The sequence below is a fragment of the Herpailurus yagouaroundi genome, unplaced genomic scaffold (genome assembly GCF_014898765.1).
Source record: "Herpailurus yagouaroundi ecotype Mexico unplaced genomic scaffold, PumYag 211, whole genome shotgun sequence".
Lineage (NCBI taxonomy): Eukaryota > Metazoa > Chordata > Mammalia > Carnivora > Felidae > Herpailurus > Herpailurus yagouaroundi.
Genome location: NW_024412442.1, coordinates 6,380,341 through 6,403,867, shown reverse-complemented (window position 1 = coordinate 6,403,867; position 23,527 = coordinate 6,380,341). Strand labels below are relative to the sequence as shown.

The 23,527-nt window shown below is 44.4% G+C and overlaps 1 protein-coding gene across 1 annotated transcript in view; it reads right to left on the bottom strand.

Annotated features, from left to right (window-relative positions):
* Positions 1 to 22,767, bottom strand: part of A1CF (APOBEC1 complementation factor) — a 77,925-nt gene extending 55,158 nt beyond the window's left edge. Inside the window, exon 1 of the mRNA XM_040454219.1 lies at positions 22,660 to 22,767. The gene's annotated coding sequence lies outside the window, so the exon portion shown is untranslated. The remainder of the gene's footprint in view (positions 1 to 22,659) is intronic.
* Between the last annotated feature and the right edge of the window lie 760 nt (positions 22,768 to 23,527).

Below are 23,527 nucleotides of genomic sequence, written 5' to 3'. Positions count from 1 at the left end.
GCTCTAAGATGTGAAGCCAGAGGATCAACAAGATGTTTAACAGGGTCGTTCCAACACGGAAGGGAGTTGGGCAGGGCTGGGACTGAGCTGGGTAATGCAAACATGTTAGTCCTGTTTTTATGAACGTGTTTGTGATTTTGTTCATTGTGATGCTTTTGGCACGGATTCTGATTTTAAAAGATCTTGCATTAAACCATGACTTGGCCTGACACGTGAGTTTTTCTGACGTTGCATGTGAGGTAGTGCCTGAATCACCTCGCGCTTGTCAGCAGAAGGCTCATGGGGAGGAGGAGGGAGACCATTCAGAAACCATTGTACCTTCAGGGCAAGAGGGAGTCGTGGCTTCAGCCAAGAGTGGTGAGGAGGGGCCAGATCTTGGATATATTTTACAGGTGCATTGGACGCATCATGGGAGAAAAACAAGATGAGTCAAGGATGCCATCCAGTGTTCTGGCTTGGGCAACTGGAAGAATAAAACTGTTCTCAGCTCAGATGGGGAAGAACAGATCTGCGGAAGGGCAGGAGCTCCATCATAGGCATGCCCATCTGTAGATGCCCGTTAGACAGCCCCATGGAGAGGCTGAGTGGACAGTCAGATACATGAGCCGGAATTTTCTGGGAGAGTTCCAGGCAGGAGACGTCAGCTGGGAAGCTGTCTCCCTGGAGGTGATACTGAAGCTGTGAAGTTGAGTGAGATCATGTACAAGCTAAGTGTAGAAAGTAGGTCCAAGGACTGATCTCTAGAGCACTCCAACTTTTGGAAGTCAGGAAGACCAGGAGTAACCTGCAAAGGAGAATGACCTGGAACAGAGAATGGCAGAAGGGGAACCAGATGAAGGAGGTAGATGGAAAGCCAAAAAAAGGAAGGATTTTGAGAACGGATGAATGACGAGGTGTCTGCGTCCTACCAAGTCAAGTAGGGTGAAGCCCAAATAGGGATGTAGACCCTGGAGCTAGACATCTGGAGTCAAATCCTCATTCTGCCTCTCACTATGAGAGGAAGAAAAGAACTGGAAAGTTCTTTAACCTCTTGGTGTCCATGTGTTCTCAACTCAGAAAGCAATAGTATTTCTCTCAGGGTTGTTGTATTACATGAGTAATTAAGTTGAAAGAGCTTTGGAAGAGTTCCTGGCACATAGTGAGAATGAGATTAGCGTCAGGCACAGATATCTATGATTTTAAAAAATGAGAAAGTGAGAGATGGCATAGTCACCAGGCACTTCAACTTCTCAGGATCTGCAGTAAGACATTCCACAGTTTCTTGGAAAAGCATTGTTACCTAGATGTTAACAGCTGAGAGAAGAACAGGGCAGTGGATGGAAGTCAGATGGAGAGAGGTCACCATCACCATTACAGGCAAGAATGGGGGGGTCCCCATCACTGCCTCAGTGTGGTAGGGAGCACGAGGGGAGAACACGCCAGCCCAGGGCTTGGTTTACACCTGGCCTGGGGCAAGTGCTCCGACACGACTTGCAGTTACCACCCATGACTCCTGCTGGTGGAGAGCAGCAGAGCGCCCAGTAAGTTATCTATTGTGTTATTTTAATTGTTATTATCATTAATCTCTAATTCTATGGGGTAACATTTCAAAATCGCTTTCTGGGAAGATATAGTCCTGGGTCTTCAGCATGATTAGTGGTCCCTCCAGGACTAGATTCACTTCTGGCATCCTAATGTACCTGCCACGGGGGCTGCCATGTTTTCTCATACTTGTTGGCTCCCTGCTTGGAATGACATTCCTTTCCCTTGCCTTCCCACATCTAAGCTTCACTGCATTGGCCCTGTTATCCTTCCAGACTGGATTGAAATGTCTGATGTGATCCTTCCTTTGATACCCTCTCTTGGGTAACATTCAGTACCACCGCCTTAATGCTCTCAAGAAAGTCTCTATATGCCTGTACTGTTGCACATAATCTGGCAATTATCTGCTTACATGGCTGTCTTGCTCACCACACTGTGAGTGCCCTGAGCATAAGGACTGTGCTGTATTCACCTTTCTGTGCCCAGAAGGCTCAGCCTGGCAATTTGCTAAGTGCTCCATAAATAACTTGTAGAACCAACGGAAGACCTTGGGTGAGCATTTTGTAAATGACAATAACCTACACTTGATCTGAAGTAAAATGAATCTGCCTCAAATCTCCTACCACTTATTATTCTTCTGGTTCCCATCACTTCCAGAAAGTTCTACCCTGGGCTAAATTTGCTTTTTGTGAGAAATTGATGTCAGTGTTTTCACTGCATTTATGAACATGTTATCATCTTTGGGAGAGAGACGAGAAGAGTAAAACCGAACAAGAGTACAAAGGGATTGAAAAACAGAGTTGACATTTCAATTCACTTTTCTTCTTTTCAATGCCTTTCTGGTTTTATATTTGCAATATTGGTGACGATTTGATCCAGACAAGAAGGGCCTAGAAGTTATCGAGGGTTCAAGATTTCTGCCTTCCCGAAAGTCACAGGTTGATTGGAATGAACACCTCCCCTCCTCGCTTGGTTGAGATTTTTCAATAGAAATTTCCAGAGTGCACCGTTGGGCAAAGTCAGAGCTTGCTGTCCCTGGCTCTTGACCCTGGTGGCCTCAGGTGCCAGTGGGTCCTGGCTCAGGGAAGGTGGCAAGGAGACAAAGATAAGGAGAAAGAGACATGAGAGAAGCAGGTTGGGAAGCAAAATCTGACTTTTCTGCATCTACAGCTGTGAGGGGCATACCCAGCAGGCTGCCCTGTCTATATAACCCTCATCTCTCAAGAAGAAAAGCCTCTGTAAAGATTGAACATGTCAATCAGACTCACATAGAGAACCAAATTGTGGAAGGAAAAAGCATGAAGGGATCTGAGGTGACAGTTGTCCGATTCGCCCAAAGGTCCCGCAGTGTTGGAGGTAAGCACCCTCTTGGAACATGAGTTGGCAGCTATGGCAACAGAGAAAGGGGGAAAACCAATTTGTTTTTTGAAATAGTAAGTTAGGCAAGACAAAGGTAAGAAGTGCACGGTGGTGAGTGCACTGAGCGTGCAGGAAGAGTAGCTTGGAAAGGCAAAAGCAGCCGCGGTAGGGGTAGTAAGAGGCCGAGAAGAACAAAATGGAGAGCAAGGATAAAGACAGGGGTTAAAGTGAGTGGGTTTCTTGGTTTGCAAACTAAATGAAGTCATTATCCTCCATTTCAACCAAAAGGGCAACAGGTATGAACGTCATATCCACCTCACTCCAGGCACTACGCTAGACGGTTTACTCAGGAAACGGAGTAGTTTGGGTAATGGTCTAGTTTCTGGACGCATGTCATGGACTTTTTCCAAAGAGGAGGAAGAAGGACACTGTGTGGAAGGACAGACGCTTTCTGACCTGGTAAGCAGAGTCAGAGGTGTTCTTTGGGATCTGGGCGAGCAACGTGCCCCGTGTGCATTTCCTGCCAGTGGGTTCCCCTGGGACTTCTCCAGACCCACGCCAGGCCTCCCCAGCGTTCGGTTGTGCACCCGGGTCGCATGACGTAGGCTGGACGTGACCCTTACGCAGCATGCAAGTTGGACACGCGGTTTTATCGTGAGTTTCAGCCATTCAGTATCTCCTGGGAATTTTACACAGAAGGAGTCCCAGACTCTATCGAAATGGTTTGTGCCGGACGGATGACCAAAGTTGATGTATTTGTTTAATGACGCTACGTTAAGGTTACCGTGCATTACTTGATAACGAAACAGAAACTAGTTCTCATATTCTACTTGGAAATACTTACAATCGGTCTTAGGTTTACTGGGAAGTGGATTCAGGTGAGAGCTCGTTAGTCGGCCACGCATCCCAAACCAGAGCAAAATTAATAGAGAACGCGCATATGTCAAATTCCAAAATGTAGCCATAAAAACATCCCGCCAAGTCCCAAGATGTGGCGTCTTATTTTTAAGAATGAATAAAAATAAAAACCAGCTAAAAAATTAAACCAGAGCCCCTTCTAGGTTATTAAGGCATTAGTAATGAATCATGCATTAATTTGGGCCTGGTCAATTTGGGCCAAGGCAAGGCTTAAAGTAGAGAAAAAGAAAAGTTGTTCATAATAGATACATTAGCTTAGAATTATCAAAAAAGTCCTCCTCATGTATTAGGTTACACGTCTTCAGAGAAAGACAAGCTTGCATGGCAATTGCTGTCCTGCCACCAATGATTTTAACTTTTCTAAGGCCCTGGTTCCTGTTCTAAGAGCAGGAGCACGGATACCTAACTTGAAGTTAAAAGTTGTCTTTTAGCAAAGGCTTAAACATCTCAGAGATCAGATATGGAGCACCTAGTAGAGTGCTGGGGATACAGGAAATGCTCACTGAATATTTCCTTCTCGTTCCTTCTCTGCTGCTCTGGGTGACTTATCTCAGCATCACCTGTGGTCCTCTGCATGGCTAGTCTCCCTCTAGAAATTGTCCAAGGTAAAGAGAATGCAGTATTGATGTGTTATCTTGACCTCTTTCATGTTGCTTTTGTAGTTGATCTTTTTTTTTTTAATGTTCACTTGAGACAGTGAGAGAGAGAGACAGCACAAGTTGTGGAGGGGCACAGAGAGAGGGAGACACAGAATCCGAAGCAAGCTCCAGGCTCTGAGCTGTCAGCATGGAGACCAACATGGGGCTTGAACTCATGGACCACAAGATCATGACCTGAGCTGAACTCGGGTGCTTAACTGATGAGCCACCCAGGTGTCCCAATAATTGATCTACTTATTTCATGTGTTTATCGTCACTTCTCAGTAGGAAAAATCCTTAAGGTATTCAGTGTGTGTGTGTGTGTGTGTGGTCACACAGCTTGTTAGTGTTATAATGAAAATTTGACACAACTTAAATATCAGTGATTAAGAAATATTTGAATAAATAGTGCAGTGCAGCTAATAAAACTGATATTCTAGTACAATATTTACTTTAGACAGATATTTGTGAAATAGAATTGAGTAGTCTACAAAACAGCAGGTGTAGTCTGATTTCATTTGTGCTAACTTTCATATTCACAAGGAATTATAAAAGGCTAACTGGTTATGCTTGGGTGGTAGGTTAACAGATTGGTTTAACGTTCTCATTTGACTATTTTTAACTTTCTACAATATATAGCTCTTACTCTAATAATTAAAAAATAAATGACACTAATAAATGAAGGTCAATGGAAACAAATCATCAAAAATAAAGATGCAGTCAAGATTCTATTCTGAGGAAACTGGTGATCATTATTTAGAAAAAAAAAATACTGGAAATTACTACAAGCGTCCAACTAAAGAGACCAGAGAAAGAACAAAGTAGACTTTATGAAATCAGAAGGAATCCAAGTAAAAGGAAATCAGTGAGATAGAAAAATCTGTAGACTTGATAAATGTAACAGCTCATCGAAAAGGTTGGTAAATTAGCACCTCTGGCCAACCTTGATGAAGTGAAAGGGAGAGCCATGTTTTAAAAACAGGAGGGAAAAATGGATAGAATCACAGGCAGAGAGACTTTTAAAGAAGAAAATGTTTTTATCAATACACTGACAAATGTGGTAAAGTAGCCAATTACCTAGCAAACTTAAGGGTAAAATAAAAATTTGAATAGGCTGATAACCACATGCTGTAATGAAAAAATTCACTGTCTTCCTCCTAAATAACACAAGATCCAGGTGGTTTTCTTGGGCAAGTTTTAGAACTCATTTAAGAAACAAGTAATTCTTGGACTATATAAAGCCTTATAAAACAGAAAATAATGCAAAACTGTTACTAAATCCATCAATAATTTCATATCTCTGATACAAAGCCAGACAGAGATATCACAAAATAGAAAGCTCTAGACCCCAACATCACGTATAAATCTAAACACGGACTACAAACAGCAGAGCATCAAAATACTAATATACCATAGACACAATGGATTTCTTACAAAAACACAAAGACTGTTCAACTTCAGGGATTCTTATTAGTTTGATCCACATCAGTGATGAAGAAAAAAACATGATCATCCCAGGAAATGTAAAACTAGCACTCCCTTAAATTCAACACCCACTATTGGTTTAGAAAAATGACCCAACTCTTCAAGTTAGCGGTAGAATAAAACATACTTAAGCTGATGGAGAGCATGAGAAACATACAGAATAGCGAAACACCGCAATCACTCACCCTCCTCAAAAGTAAGTGAATCGACTATGCAGGGTGGTTAGAACAAAGGCATACTACAAGAACAGTTACAAAAACAAGTTCCTCAATGAAGCAGAGATGGCAAGTGAAATGAGAGAATCTGTACCGTATAAACAAAATTTGTAAAAATATAATGTGGACTATCCACAATCGTTATGAAGAAAATGACAAAATTACATTGAAGGCTCTAACGCCTGGACACACGAAAGTGTTATTCTCGAAAGATATCCATTCTCCCCAAATTATTAATGTAGTGCAATACCAATTTAAGACCCAATAAAATTATTTTTAAATATGCCACATTGAGTCTAGCGTTGATCAGGCAGGAAAACCATCCAGGAGGTACCACAACATGTACTAAATGTATAGTATTCCTGGGAACCAGCCTTAATTAATGGTTAAAATTAAAACGGGCACATGAATAGACAAATGGATGAATGGAGTGGCAGAAAAAAAGTCTAGACCTTGGTTTTGTTTATATTTGAATTTGCTACTAGGTGTTACTTCAAAGGCTAGATCGTAGACACTTGGAGAAAAAAGTAAAGTTGGCTTACCAACTAACAGCATATAGCCAAATTTTAAGTGGATTAATGAAAAAACCTTTAAAAGCACTGTTTAACTACTAGACAACAAGATGGAACATTTTTATACTCTTGTGATGCAGAAGGGCTTCTGAATCAGGCATATCAACAGCCATAAATGAAAAGACTAACAGATTTGGCTACCTAAAAATTACAAATATCTGTAACGGTATGAGAAAGTTAAAAAGCCATAGACAGGAAGAAAATGATTGCTATTTTTACACAATAGACCGAGAATCAGTATCTTTAATATACAAAGAGTGCTTTTAGTTCAATAATAAAGAGAGTCCCGCATCAGTGGGCAAATGAGCAAATGGCAGGAGCAGTTAATTCACAGAAAAAAGAAAAATCATTTGTAAACTTATTTAAATACTCATCAGAACAAAAAAGTTAAAATAAAACAAAAACACAAGATACCTTGTTTTTGCCTATTATGTTGCAAAATTTGAAAAGATTTTAAATAATGAATAGAGCTAACATGTATCGAGCATTTCTATGTTTCAAAAACTTTAAACCGAATTCATTTACTGCTCATAAAAACTCAGTGGGGTAGGTAGTATCATTCCTATGACGGGTAATAAACCAAGTTAGAGAGATCGGTTAATGTATCTGAGGTCACCCAGGTGACAAGGGACAGACCCATCATTTGAATATTCTGGGGCCAGAGTCTGAGCTCTTTATCACTATATTCACCTTAAAAAAAAAAATAGGTGAATGGTGCAGAAGGAGGAGGGAGATTATAAAACCTCTCCAGCTTCTCCTTAAGAGTCTTTGTAAGAAACCTGGTGACACCACAATGCAACTGATGAGGCAGATACTGTGGGGTTGTGTCTTCCTCCGCTTCCACAGGGACAGATGGTTTTGGTCACCTAAAGCACCAGGGTAACTTGGCCTGTTTGCTGAAAAGAAAAGGAGCTTTTATCATCTAAGTAGTGCTGTGGGTAGACTGTGTGATGATTCACTTGGATACATGCAGGATCCGATCTCCTTTGGATATGGTCCAAAATGGATACATGGTCATTGCCAGCTCTCTGCTATGCACTTGGTCACACATACCTGCCCCGAAACCTCATCCCTCACGCTTCTGGGCAGAACGTTGGAGCCTTCATAGATGACCAGGTGATGTATCACTTGGCAGGATGTGACTTGAATTCCATGTTAATTTCCCTTCTTAAAGTGCGGGTTCCTTCTTCCCATTGACCTTTACTCTTCTGGGTTGTAGACCACCAGAGGGAGTCGGCTGTGAGCCACATGTCTGACTGTCTGACGTAGCCCGGCAATGGTTAACAGACGCAAGTACAACTATTTTGGGAGCAGGGTCTCCTCTCTGTCCCTCTGTCTCCATCTTCAAATGTCCACCTGCATCTTTTCCTTTTCCTATCTCTTACTCTCTCTTTAATCCCTTTATTTTGTTCTCTCTCCTTCTTTGGTGACAACCCTGGCCAAAGAAACTGCTGATTCCACCTGGAAGGTACATCCTACTTTTTAAAAAAAAAAAAATGTTTTTATTTATTTATTTTGAGAGAGAAAGGGATAGAAAGTAAGCAGGGCAGGGGCAGAGAGAGAGGATCCCAAGCAGGCTCACACTGTCAGCACAGACCCGGCATGGGTTTGTGATCCCACAAACTGTGAGATAAAGACCTGAGCTGAAATCAAGAGTCAGATGCTCAACCGACTGAGCCCCCCAGGCACCCCAGGTACATCCTGCTTTTAAGACAAGGTGTTAACAGCTATAGAGAGGCAGTGCTGGTGGAGGCTACTTTGTCAAGAGATGGTTATTTTTGCAAAGATGCTTTGGGCCAGCTGATACTTTGATGATTGTTTGTTGATGTTTAAATCTATCCACCATCTTATTTGGAGTTATTTGAAATACTAGATAGAGTAACTTAAAACAGCAAAACCTAAGATACGGGGGAAATTGTACTGTCATAAAAATATTTATGGGGAAAATGAAACGATACTAGAAAAAGTTCAATTGGAACGAGTGATTTAAAATTATCAGAGAAAATCAATAAGGAGATGTTACAATAGTCAAATGATTATATTGTGATTTATGTGTGTTCCTTGTCTATACAGATATGTATATACATATGTATCTATACACATACACACCTGGACTGAATTTCAGCATTATCAATATGCATGGGGTGAGAAGGTATGTTTTATTTCAATTTTTTTAAAAGTTTTTTATTTTTGAGAGAGAGAGAGAACAGGGGAGGGGCAGAGAGAGAGCAAGAGAGAGAATCCTAAGCAGGCTCCACACTGTCAGTATGGAACCTGATGCAGGTCTCAAACTCAGTAACCGCGAGACCATGAGCGGAGCCAAAACCAAGAGTCAGATGCTTAACCGACTGGGCCGCCCAGGTGCCCCACTTCTTTTTATGTTTTTAAGCACTAATTCAAAACCAGGAATCAGACACAATCTCAGTTGAGAAGAACAAGTTCCCCAAACTCTTGGGAAAGTTAAGCGCGTCCATCTGGTCCACAGATGATCATTCTTGCAACACCGGTCCTGACATCTAGATATTCTTTTTTGTTTTGTTTGAGGGAAAAGTAATTTCACATAGACAATATATTTTCACTTAAAAAGTGCATTTGAAATTGCATAATTTGTGCTCCAATGGAAACACCTCCTGTTTTGTTTTGTTTTGTTTTTTAAAGCATATTCTTAAGGAGATATAATAGAGGTACATTTGAACTGCTTGAAAACACATTACCCATTTCTTTGCTTACGATGCCCTTCAAATACCAACAAGAAGCCATTAAATCCCTGGGATTTAGCCTGAAACTCTAAATTACACAAGGAAATGCAGGTGAGGAAGCATTAAACTATGCATGTTTTGTCAAAATAGGACTTTGAGATTGAGCTGCAACTTTCCTGAATTTTAGCAAGTCCTATTTGCTCCCTTAAATCTCGCTCTCCTCAGTTTTTTATCACGCTCTGGGAAACAGCTTCTCTGTAATCTTCTCAGAGGAAGTGTCTGGTTTGAATGAATTCCTTCATCGTGACTTGAGAAGGAGGGCCCCAGACTTAAAATATTGTACCACGCTACAACATACTCCAAACTGGCCCAGAGAAAGTCATTTGAGAATTGCTCTAGCCAGGTTGAGCTGACAACAGAGAAGGCGTGCTGGGGGAGGGACAGAAGGACCCCCTGCCTCTGGCTTGACGTTATAATCACGTGTACCTGGGATGCATCCTCCCCCCCCCTGGAGGGACCAGATTCACCCGGTCTGGAGCGGGGCCCCGGAAATGGGATGATGTAAGCCTCCAAAGTGACACTGATTGGCCGCTGAGTTTGAAACTGTTGCATTAAGCTCTAGTCCATCCATGTTACATGTCAAAACAAAAACATGGGCAGCAATGGAATTTATCCCACCTGGCAAATAGACGGGATAGACGCCACATTAAGACAATTGTATTAAAGAGAAGAAAAAGCCTGTAAAAGAAAGGTAGAGAGTAGATCATAGGAGAAAAAAGGGGGATGGTTCCAAATTTTCTCTAATAATTATTGACATTTGCATCCTTTCTGATGAATAAATCTTTTCCTAAGCTAGTATTTAGAAATAAAACCTTTGAAATGCCCCCCTCCCCCAAACTAGGTTCTTACTAGATTCTGGCTCAAGTGGTTTGCTTTCAACTGTTTCCATGAGGACTGGCCAGTGAGGTACTTATATTCCCACTGTGGCTCGCATGTGGCGAGGAAGCAGAAGTGAGACCGAACGGATGGAGAGTGGGCAGTGAGGAAAGAGGCTGGGAGGAGACCAGAGGAGGGAGGCGCTGAGCCAGGGTAACAGGGGAACCCCCTCTGCAGGTCCAGAATCACTCCTGCCGATACCCTGAAAGCCTCTTTCTCTGGAACAGGAAGTCTGATCTTGGCTTTTTTCCTGCCTTGAGTACATGTATGTTCTCACCTGTTGCTCGTCTTGTACTCCTCCCCTCATCTCCCACCCCTTGTTCCGTTACTGGACTCAACCTGAGCTCACGGTGTACAATGCACGAGGCCCCGCCTCTTTCTGGCTGCCTCAGTCTTCTTGAAAGATCCCTTGCAATATTCTCCTGCTCAAAAGCACTCATTGGCCTCGTCGCAGACTACAGAGGAGGAATCCATTCCCCCAGCCTGACTTCTGTGCCTGCTGTAACCTGGCCCTAAGTCTACTTTCCTGGTCGTGTTCCAGGGCAAGTCCAGAGTATCTATTCTGTGCTTCTCCCACACACGCCAGTTGCTTCTTAGGTTCTTTGTTTCTCTTTGCCATTTGCCTTGCGCCTAGTTCCCCGCTTCCTTTCACAGTCTTCCTGGCCGAGGCAAACCCAAGCTCCCTCTGAGTGCGTGCCGTTATATGGGTATACGTGTATGAATGCACAAATGTGTGTGTGTAGACATGGGTGTGTACATACACACAAGTGTGACTCAACTCCTGGCTGCCAGTGCCAGTAGTGTGGCATCGCACAGGAGACTTCTCCGTACGCCCCTTTCCTTTTGTAACTGACTCTGACCCCATCATTTTGTTTTATTGTTTTTTATTTATTTTAGAGAGAGAGACAGAGAGGGAGAGAGAGAACGAGTGAGGGAGGGGCAGAGAGAGAGAGGGAGACACAGAACCCGAAGCAGGCTCCAGGCTCTGAGCTGTCAGCACAGAGCCCGACGCGGGGCTCGAACCCACGGACCGCGAGATCATGACCTGAGCCGAAGGCAGATGCGTAACCAACTGAGCCCCCCAGGGCCCCATGGGCCCACCACTTCTTTACAAATCTTTCAGCCTCGGCTCAGCTTGAATGAGAATATCAGAAACTCTGAGAGAGAGATCTTCCAACATGACCTCTGGTTGGTAATGCTGAAGACTGAGAGATGAACAAGTCTTTCAGTCCAAAAATGATCTGAGAAAACTTGAATAGTAGGTGGGAATCGCATGTGCAAGAGGAGGGAGGGGGTGATGGGGGAAGAAATGGAGAGCTTTGCAATCAGACAACACAGGAACTCTTGATGCCATTAAGTTTCTACTGTATTGGCTGATTTTACGCGCCAACTGGACGGGGCCATAGGGCGCCCTGACATTTGGCCAAATATTATTCCAGGTGTGTCCGTAAAGGTCTTTCTGGTTGAGATTAAGTTTAAATGGTAGACTGAGTAAAGCCCCTCCCCATTTGGTGGTGGGTCTCATCCAATCAGTTGAAGACCAGAATTGAACAGAAAGCTTAAGTGGGAGGGAACCCCACCTTCCCGGGACATCAATCTTTTCTGGACCTCAGACTTGAGCTGAAACCCTGGCTCTTGTGTCTCATGCCTGCTGGCTTTCAGACTGGAACTACACATCATCTGTCCTGGGTCTCCAGCTTGCCAACTTCAGGGCGTGGGGCTTCTCCGCCTCCATAATCATGCGAGTCAACCACTTACAAGTAAGTGGAAGATAGATACATCTTAGAGGTGCTAGTAACCAGTACTAGTATCTTAAGGTACCAGAATAATGACTAGAACAAAACTGCTTTTGTATATGCACTGAAATTCCAATTGGAATACCAGCTCTGTTTCTCCAGAGAACACTGGCTAACGCACATCCACATATGGTTTCAGTGCTGTCACGTTTCTAGTAACCGTAAGATTAGGCTGCAGATGGCTATTGTGTCCTCTTCACTCAGTAATGATACCCAACTCTTCCCCCCATGCCTGACCCTCTTAAAGATCCCTGGGAAAGACGACGGGCAGACTTTAGAAATTCTAGAGTGGCCTTAGAAGAACAGAATTTCCTTGCCCATATGTTTAATTTCTAAGTTGATGTACACATTGGGAAAGTGGTAATCACAGCATGTGATGTAGATGTTTTTCAGCCTAAAAGCGGATGTTTATTCAATAGCTCTGGGACCAATTATTTGTGCGGCAGATTATAGGGGCCTGGCGAGCTGTGAACACTATATTTCATTCTTTCTTGGACTCGTGTTATGATGTCTCTTCTTTCCAATTGAGATTGTCCTTTTGAACTTAATTGCTGCATCTGGTTTCCTCGGACCGATTTGGAACAATTAGGTCGAACACTTAATTCTCACCATGACTGCCAAGCACTGATTAATAAAATATGTTTGGTCCTTGAGTGAAGCTTACAAAAATCCAACTATCTAAAGCTCTATATGGCAGTAACCCTGAGGCAATCTGATGCTTGTAATGAAAGATAGCCTTATGTTTCCTTTCAAAAAATTAGATTATGGAAGTTCTGATTTTATGCAACTTACATGCCATGGTATAAATTGTCTGTACTAAGTTCTTGGTCCTTATTTCTATTCAGCCACTGAAGTCTGACATTTTTCTGTCTCTTAATTCATTAATTGATTGATTAATTAATTCCCATGGCCATTAATTAGCAAGTATGCAACCATCATTTCATACCTAGATTTTGTCTTACCTTGACCTCTGGCCTTTTTTCTAACTCTAACATCCTCTGCATAGCATTCGTTAATGTTCTCAACCATTTTGTTATGACAGTTTCCTACTAAAAGACTTTCCATGGTCCCTATTCTACAACTCTATCAACCTATGTCATCACCTGTCAAATGCACCCAACTTTATATTTCCAGTGTATAGCTTCTCTCTACTCAGACCAGCCCAGAAGCCTAGGAGTCAGGAGAAGAATGGAGACGGAGACTCTAGGGGACAGAGGTATACATGAAAACAGCACAGATGGTGGAGAAGTTGAGTACAGTTGGAATGTTGAAAGTTGAGTGTAGCTGGGATGTTGAAAGTTGAGTGTAGTTAGAATGTTGAAAGTTGAGTGTAGTTGGAACGTTGGAAGTTGAGTGTAGTTGGAAAGTTGAATGCAAGTGGCGTGGAGGGGATCAGGTTTGGTAGTGACAACAGGTACGGCCAGTGAGGCAGGCAAGAATGAAACCAATACTGGCACGATGGAGTTTTCTGGGCTTCTTATGAATTCGGCATGGAAGAATTCCAACAGGTCCCCGTGTACTTTAGGAAGATGATTCCGCCAGTGTTGCGGACAATGTATTAGAGGCAGAAAGAGTAGTCTGGGGACCTGTGGGGAAAAAAGAAGTGTCCAGCTATGGCCGGCAGTGAGGATGAAGAGATGGAGAACCGGAGCCTTCCCAGGGACAGACACGCATCTTTCAGCTCCAGGCCCGAGCACCGAGCCTGACACTTAGTAGACAATTCATCACACGTATCTGCTGAGCCGAACGGAAACTTCCTGTAGCCTCTCCGACTACTCCAGACTTTGTTCTCTCTGTCCTAACTTTCTAGTTTCACCACATGATGACAAAATACACAGTATTTTGCCCTTTCTTGTTTATTATCGATTCCCAGGTTGGAGGGTGGCATAGTCGGCAAACCAAGGGATCATGGGTTTGGACCAACTCAGTTTCCAATGTTGGAGCTCTACCCTTAAGAGCTTTGTAAACTTTGGTCAAGTTGTTTAACCAGATCCCAGTTTCTTCATTTTGAAATTGGGGATCATGATGCCTACCTCATCGTGTAGCTATAGTGAGGCAAAAAGCTAGGACAAGTACACGGCACAGACTTTGGTACATGGCGCTCCATGATGTTTTTCTTTACCTCTTCTACTGTCTTGCTCTCCCCAGTCAGGTGCCTCTTTTATTCCACAGACAATATTATGAATCTGTTATGTGCATAGCAATGTGTTTGGTCTACGAACTGAAAAATAAATAGGATACCTTTCTTGCCTTTCAGGACCCCCTAGTAAATAGTATTCATTTTTCCAGCAAAGTGAGAGACTGGGGAAGGGAGAGATTAATAATCTGGGGCCTGGGATGGGAGCTCTAGGGAAACCTTTCACGGGCTCCTTGAAGTGATAGGGACAATAGTACTTCTTTGTGTCCAGCACAGCATCTAGAAGAATGCTGAGCTCAAGCAAGGGGTTAACCAGTCAGCCCCAGTGGACAGAGTAACACAGTAATCCCAAGGGATTACCTCTTCCTGACCCTCTACCCACCATTCCTCTGTATTTTTTACTTATTTTTAATTTTTTAATGTTTATTTTTGGGAGAGAGAGAGAGAGAGAGAGGGAGAGAGAGAGAGAGAAAGAGTGTGTGTGTGTGAGCAGGGGCAGGGGAGGGGCAGAGAGAGAGGGAGAGACACAGAACTCAAAGTGGGCTCCAGGCTCTGTGCTGTCAGCACAGAGCCCGACGCAGGGATCGAACTCATGAACTGTGAGGTCATGACCCGAGCTGAAGTCGGACGCTCAAGTGACTGAGCCACCCATGCACCCCAACCCTCCATTCCTCTTAAAGCAGATGCTGATCCCTAACCCCCTCCTCACCAGTCCTGATGCTCTGTTTGGCTCCTGCCCCCATAATTTTCTCTGTTGCCCTGCCTTTGCTGGGGGGGTGGGGTGACTGATTTGGCAACAGGTTGTCTTCTTTCAGGCCTTCATTTTTGTCACATTAATAACCACGCTATTCTTCGATCTGCATCGTCATGAGTGGCTTTGAGCACTGATGGGTTCTTGGTTGTAAGGATGCAAATAAAACAGGCTGAGAGGTTCGCACTCTGGTGTGAAGTCCACATTTCTATTCTGCTTCCTTGGTAATTAGCCAGGTTCCTTCAAATCATTTTATACTGACTTAATTAGGAGCCCCTGCCCGTGATGGAGAACATCTCTGCCTTGGAGAAGCAACAACAGTGTCGGGGAGAAATTGTCCCTAATTTGCTCCACAGGCCAGTGGCGAGGAGAGTGTTTTCTGAGCCGCCTGACCTCCGGTCTAAATAACTTTCTACAGGTTGACCCCTGTAGGGCCCATCTCTCTCACTCTCTCTCTCTCTCTCTCTCTCTCTCTCTCTCTCTCTCTCTCTTGTCATTTTGTTCTAGGAAAGTGCTGCATCATCAACCCAGGAATGAGATGATTATTATAGATGCCACAGCCCAGGTTTGTGCGCACCTGCTTGCTATCGTACTAAGCACTTCGCGTATAATTTCTGATCTCATCCCCAAGGTAACCGTGATTTTACAGGAGAGGAAACAGGCACAGGGAAGTTAAATCATTTGCTGCAGGTCACATTGCTGGGAAATGGTGGGGCCGGGATTCAAGCCCAGCCACTCTGGGTCTCCAGCCCCCGGCTTTAGCAGTGCCACTGTCTTCTCTTTGCTCTATGCTGTGCACGAATCTGTCCGTTAGACCACCGTGCTTCGGAGAATCTTTTGAAATACTGAAGTTCTAAATTATTATTACAGGAAGTAGTTGGCTTTGCAGCTTGTTTTGAAAGACAAGTGAAAATAAGAGTTTCTAGACAGGATAGGTTTTTCTCCTACCTTAAAATACCCTAAAGGGCCACGTAATAGCAATTCTTGGAAGATTCCAATTCTAGTCAATGCCCCTGTATTACGTATCTGTTCTGTAGTGAGCGAGAGACATGGGGGAAATTCCTATCTGGTAAATGTGATGCTCAAATGTCTGTAATAATAATTCAACATTAGTAAACAAATGCTTCCTCAAAGATCAAATAGCTGCCCTACAAATACTTACATTCTCCTCTGGTTCCCTAGGACACTTCCGTCCTTGGCCATTTCTCTCCTACATGCCTCCTTTCCTATCGTCACAACCTACTTGTCCTAAAGGCCGTTCCTGCAAGGCTTTACCGGGCTAGTTAATTTGCTAAGTGATTTTAGGCTAACGTGTTCCTGAATGTGAACACCTCCAAGTGTCCCCATCATTCATACCCTGTATCCCGAGTAATTTGTATTCTACTATGGAAACATACTCTTATTATCCTAAATGAATAATTCTATTGAGGCTGGTGGGCCTGCTATTTGGGAACATTTGGTCTCAATTTAAAGCTCCAAACTAGGTCAGTTTAAATATGGGACTCCCTTAGCATTTACAGACCTAGCAGCCCAGTTATTCTGTCCCTGGGGAGAAGAGTGTGTCCCCCAGCTGGGAGGCGCCCGTCTTGAGACACAAGCAGAATGTGGGCCTCGGGCAGGCATGTCATTAGGACAGTTACCCTGCAGTACTGCAAACCCCTTGCTGCGCTCCTGGTGCCCGTGCCTGCGCATCTCTTCTGCGGTCTGGGCCTGGCCCTCTCACTAGGTCACGAAAGGGGTCTCCTTCAACTGAGTCTCTGGCTGCGTCCGTCTGGGAGTCTGGGCCTGTCGAGGACGGTGGGACTCAGAAGGCCATTTTCCACCCAACCACGGGGGCCTGTTAGTCTGCCTCCCGGGATTCGTGGAGAGACTCAGGCTGAATACAGGGGCGGTGCAGCGAGGGCTCCTATAAGGCGCAGGGCCTGCCTGAGGGTTGGGGGTCTGCACTTGGGTTCTTACCCTAACAGAAAAATGTCTTTTACCCTTGGGAAACTCCTTTAGCTTTTCTCTGTCCAATAACGGACCTCCAAAATTTAGTTGTAGTTCCAAGATTCAGCGCTTCTCGGTGCTCCCTTCATGCTCTGTTTTCAGAGCGCTCCGTGCTGGCCGGTTGGAGCTCACTCCTGTTTCCACCACTTTTTGTTTTATTTTATTTTATTTTACTTATTTTTTTTTAATGTTTTTATTTTGTTTGAGAGAGAGAGAGAGCAAGCAGGGTTGGGACAGAGAGAGAAGGAGACACAGAATCCGAAGCAGGCTCCAGGCTCTGAGCTGTCAGCGTGGAGCCCGACCTGGGGCTGGAACCCACGAACCGTGAGATCATGACCTGAGCCGAAGTCAGACACTCAACCGACTGAGCCCCCCAGGCGCCCCTCCACCGCTTTTTAGCCTTGTGCAGCCTTGGGTACGTTTCTCCACATTCCTAAGCCTTGCCTTCTTTATTGGACGAACCGCATAGCAACAGCACCTATTGCACAGAATTCCACAGGGTCGAATGAGTTAGTGTATGTGCCCAGCATGTGGCAGGAGCCCACATGGCAGGAGCTAAGAGCTATTATTCATATCATTGTTACCATCATGATAGGGTGCCGGTCCTGACTGGTTGGCCATGAATGCCCGCCTTGGGAGGCACTGCTGGGGATCTTCAGGAAAGAGGGTTCCCGACACAGTCACTTCGATGGGCCGATGTCCCCCCTCCATGGTATCAGAGTCTGTTCTCTGACTTCCACGGCAAGTAACCAAAACTATTAGGTTTAAATAAATCCAAGAAGCCCATCTGCTTCAGGCAGAAGGTCCCAGCTAGAAAGATGAGCAGTCAACTCAGTCCCAGCATCAAAGCTGGATGGAAGAGTGTTGAAGATGAGTTGAGGGGGATGAAAACCGGTCACCTTGACGCATGATGTCCTGCCAGTGCCCTGCCAGTGTCTGTTATTCCTCTCACCTTCCACGGGGATTCTCTTTACTTTTTTGTGTGTTTATTTATCTTTGAGACAGGACCAGAGCACGAGTGGGGGAGGGGCAGAGAGAGAGGGAGACACAGAATCCACAACAGGCTCCAGAATGGAGCTGTCGGCACCGAGCCCGATGCGGGTTTCAAACCCACGAACTGTGAGATCGTGACCTAAGCCGAAGCCAGATGCGTAACTGACTGAGCCACCCAGGCGCCCTATTTATTTGTTTTTGAGAGAGAGGGAGAGCACAAGCAGAGGAGGGGCAGAGAGAGAGAGAGAGAGGGAGACACAGAATCCGAAGCAGGCTCCAGAACTGAGCTGTCAGCACAGAGTCCAACGTGGGGCTCGAACCCACAACCATGAGATAGGACCTGAGTCGAAGTCAGACGCCTAACTGACTGAGCCACCCAGGTGCCACCTTTCCAGGGGGTTCTTATCTTTTCTGCCCAGTTTCATCTAGGCTCTTAGTTAACTCAGCACTGGGTCAGTTACGTCCAGTACGGAGGTGAAGCCTCCATACGTAATCTGCCCTCTGCTGCGGGAGCCCAGCTCGGCTGCTAAACTCTGGTGGCCAGGTTGCAGCCTCCTCACTCTGTACAACTGGAAAAATGAGCAATGACTCGGTGACCTGGAAGAAAGCAGGCGTGCTGAGTTGACAGTGAAGAGATGTGGCACTAGAAAAAGTCCAAATGCTTCTGTATAAAGTGTTTTGTAAACTAGAATATTCTATAGAAATAAGGTACTACAGTAGGTAATTCTGCCATGTAAGTGTTCTTTGAATCATTTTTTAACCAGTGGAAGAAGAGGAGGAATCACTGTATCACTGAATGGGGGGGGCGGGGGTTAGTGAATGGCAAACCAGTTTGGCTACTCTGTTGTTCCATGCGGCCAAATTGTCGTGTGCTAATTCTCTTAGCCATGTTATTGCCCGGGGGCGCAGCCCTATACCTAACCTTGCAAACTGGAGGGGGTTAAGTTAGTCCTTATTCTTGTCTTCCTCTTAATATTACCAGGGATGGAACCCTACTGGAATAAACAAACCTGGAAAATACTTTCCATATGATTGGTAATACCTACACATATAAAATTCCAGGTACCTATCTGTGTAAGGAAAAAAAAAAGGTTAAGTTTATATATCTTAAAAAAAATCAAATTAAAGGGGGTGCCAGGGTGGCTCAGTGGGTTGAGCACACGACTCTTGATTTTAACGCAGGTCATGATATCATGGTTCGTGAGTTCAAGCCCCATGTCGGGCTCTGCGCTGGTGGTGGGGAGGCTTGTTGAGATTTTCTCTCTCTCTCTCTCTCTCTCTCTCTCTCTCTCTCAATCCCTCTCTGCCCTGCCCCCCTCCCCCAAAATAGATAGATAAACTTAAAAAAAATCAAATTAGCAAACCCAAGATACCAGCATGTTTTCGTCAAGGCAACCATTTTTATAAAGGGAGATCTCTAAATTTTTGGTTTGGGTGAATCAAAAATACTCCACACAAAACCTTAATTTCTTAAATTAAGACTTCTACATAGTTCTTAAAGCTGAGGTCCTCGTTGGACTGGGGTGGATGGGCTAAACTGATTAAATGAGCTCTCCTGATCCCATCAGCAGGACATTTTACAGCCGCCTGGACCCTACAGTGACGCTTCTCCTTCTCTGGATGCTTTCCGGGGGGGGTGGGGACTGTTAGAACTGCACTTTAGAGGAGCCTGGTTACTGTTTCCATGAGTAAGATCAAATGGTGTTTACCCTCCGTCAATCAATACCGTCTTGTTTGAACGGATTGAGTCACTTAGAGACACATAAGGTAATGAAAACGATTGTGCAATGGTACCCAGCGTCCTACCCCGCTTGCCGAGGGATGACAGTATTTTAAGAGCCGGTTCCCAAAACCGACGTGTCACATCGACTGGCCGTGTGGTGAAATGAACACCCGCTTGGGACCGGATGCCCTGTGGGTTCTCTGCCAAGGGCCCTGGGCTTTTAGCTGAGCGCTTCCTTGAGCAACCTTCTCTAAAACAAAAGGATACTCTGCTCTGTTGCCGTTGCTGCTGTCTGTGTAGAATAAAAGAAAGTCAGAGGGGTGTTTTTTTGTTTGTTTTTTGTTTTTGTCTTTTTTTCCGAATAGATAGAATATGGTTACCATTGGTGGCTGATCAGAACTTTATCGTTTGTGTACAGTTTCCGATCGAAAGCGTATCAGTACAGTCTAAACAAAGAGCAGCTAAGTGGCGCGAGTTTCAGGAAATTTTGCTGGAGGTTGTTACAAACAGAGACATGGGAAGAGGACCGCGTTTTGCCGAATTCCTACCGTGTGCCCCAGATGGCGCCTGAACCGTTTGGCTCTGTCATCTTGTTAAACCCTCGCGAAATTCTGCGGGGTGGGTCCTACTCTCCTTGCACACTTGAGGACTCTGAGCCCAGGGAAGTTAAGTAGTGGGCCCGAGGCCACACAGCGAGGGGAGCTTGGGAACAGGCCTTCCGAGCGAGCTCTGTCAGAGGAAGAGTCTGGTGTTCTTTCTGTAATGAATTTGGAAAGTCTCGAAGAGAGGCATGGTCTCGTTTGTTGGGAGATTGCTAGGCTCTCAGGTCCCTCGGATGGTTTCAGCTGGTTCCGGGTTTAGGGGCTGCAAAAATGTTTGTTCTTTCTCAATCAGTGTTCTCAAGAATACCATTTCTGAGACATGTCAGTAGATGTTCCCGAGTGATGTTCTGTTATAGATGAAGCTCGGGAAGCAAAATACCACCCACCCCTAGATGCTCACCAGAAACGGATACGTTGACACGCGCAGTAAATGCCTAGCCCCCCAGCAAGTACAATTACAATGGTTTACTAACTGGGTGATGTTGAGCCTGGTAGGTAACTAATCTGTGCTCAATTTTCTCATTAGTAAAATGTTATAATAGTGTCTTACCTTCCATGGCTGTTCTGAAAATAATGTAGATAAACAGGAGTGGACTGGGCGATACGGTGCTTAACAAACGTCTGCGATTATTATTACTGCAAACATTCATGTGATAACATTCACCTGCTTTAACCTAACCACCTTTCCTCAACTTGACATTGGGGTTACTTCTGGGGGGGGCCACATTTATTAACATCCACTGAATACAGCGTAGGACATGTTGTATTTGAGACAACACAGAGTCAACTTGGGATTAGCCCACTGAAAAATAGTAACTAAATATTCAATAATAATAACAACAAACAACAACAACAACTATTCAGTGTTTCCCTGTCCAACATGTCAGTTCATATTTGCCCATTGTTTTTCTTTCTTTTCCTTTCTTTTTGACAATTCTCTTTCCCCTTCCCTTACACCTGATAAATAGTAAGTTGGATCAGTAAAACGTGAGAATGGTCTCAAATGGGCAGTATTAACATGATTCTGGAAAAGATGGCCCTGAAAAGTCATCTAGTCACTCATGTCTATTAGCCCGTATTTGGCAGGGGAAGGCCTCAGCTCCCCCAACAAGTAAGCCCTCTCGTTATCTCCAGATCTACATTCCTACTGTTCATACCTCAGCACATATTACCAAGGATGCTTCAGACCAGACCAACACATCTTTGGAGCTTCGAAATCATAACGAAAGCTGAGTCCGTCAATGTGTGTTTTGCGAAACACTAATCGGGCACCATGCACAAAAATGTTCTGTTCCTCGCCTCCTGGGAGAAAGCCAATGCACATCTGACAAGTCCTACTGCAAATACACCTGTTTAACTTGGAGCCCCATTTCTTCTTCGCATTTATTTTAACCATCATGGCACAAGAGTAATTCCATCAGAGTTTGAGAGATTTCTGGTAGGAATGGATATTCCTGGTAAGTGCTCTGACTGCCATCTTTCTTTAGAGAAAATCGCATCATATTTTGGTTGTGAATCATCTTTTTGGGGTGAACAGAATGATCATGTGAAAATATATCTGCTGCGGCACTTGCCCAAACCATCCCCAAAGGAAAAGCTCTAATAATCGGCTATCCCCAAGGCTGAGGTTTAACACACTCAAAGCCAATCATTTTCCATGACTGTTTTTGTTTTGTTTTTTGTTTTTTCTGTTTTGCTAGAATGAAAAGCAAATAGCTTAGGCTGTTGGTGAGAGGTCAGATCCTGGCAAAAGACACAGAGAGAATTGACCGAGGTGATTTTGTGTGGGTTTCTTTTCTGTGGGGTTTCGCGTTTTAGATTTTGGTTTTCGGTGGTTGTGAGGGATAAGAGAGAGGGAAGGAGAGACTTGAACATACAAAATCCCAAGTATAGTAGGGATTGTGACCTACACAGAGAACTCAGAATCTGCTGGTGATATTAATGCTATTTCTCCTGTAATTACATTTTTTTTTAATGTTTCCGGGGTTCCTAGGATCAGGACAGCCAACCACAGTTCTCCCAGCTGTCTGGCTACTGCTAAATATACTTCTCCGACACATCAGCCCTGCACTTGAACCTAAAGCGGTAAATCTACTTTGCAGCTTCAGAATTTGATTAAACCAAGTAGTGGAAGATGGCTGCCATTTCCTTCTGAGATCATATGATGGTCCCAATCTGTTCTCTGGTTTTCGGGTTGCTCCATTTGTATGAAAACAGCCAGAAGGCACCCTGAATTAGGCTCTAGGGTCAAAGAGGGCAGACACTGTTCTCACCGCATTCCCACGGAGCCACCCGAGCAGAGAAAGCAAAACACATGCACCGTACCTGAGCGATTTCAGAGATCCCCACCCGGAAAAGGTTTCCTTGATTATGGCGAGTTCAACGTGTCACTCTGGTTATGCCCTAATCATCATATCAAACTCCAAAGGTTCAGTGGCTTTAGGTTTGGTTTACAATTGCTGGGAGTTAAACTTTAACCCGCCCTGTCCCTCGCATCCATGCAGCCCTTTGACCGGATAATTGGGTCGCCGCAGCCCAGCAGAGTCGACAACACGACCGTGAGCGTTTGTGCACAGCATCCAGATACGTTTTGCGCGAAACACCAGTGGCGTGAATATGATTTTGAGGCCGTTTTCGTGAGTTGCGTGTTGAAAAGAGTGGACATCTCTGCAGTGTGCATAATGGGGCTTTTATTTACGTTAGCTCCCTTGTTTTCTGTTGCATCAAAATGACATTAAGTCTAAGGTACATTTGGGAGAAACTTTTTTTTTTTTTTTTTACACTTTTTATACCACTGTGGTACACGAAGTAAAGTGTGGCGTTTCGGGTCAAGCATGTAGATACATGTTGGCTTACAAGGAGAATCTACACACAGCGTTTGTATAACCAAGCAAGTAGGGTCCGATGGGTTGGGGAAACACACTTCTTTTTACAATAGCTGCTCATCTCCACCTTAAGAGGGCACGGTTACTGTGGACGCACAGCGATGAGCCGTGTACTGGGTCCTCTGGGATCTGAAGCTGTTATTCATGGCTTGAAATCTCAGTGGTAACTGCATTTCTTTTCTGAAGAAATTTTTTTATTAAAAAAAGTCGTTTAATGTTTCTTTCTCTTTGAGAGAAGGTCAAAGCATGAGCGGAGAGGGGCAGAGAGAGAGAGAGAGAGGGAGACACAGAATCCGAAGCAGGCTCCA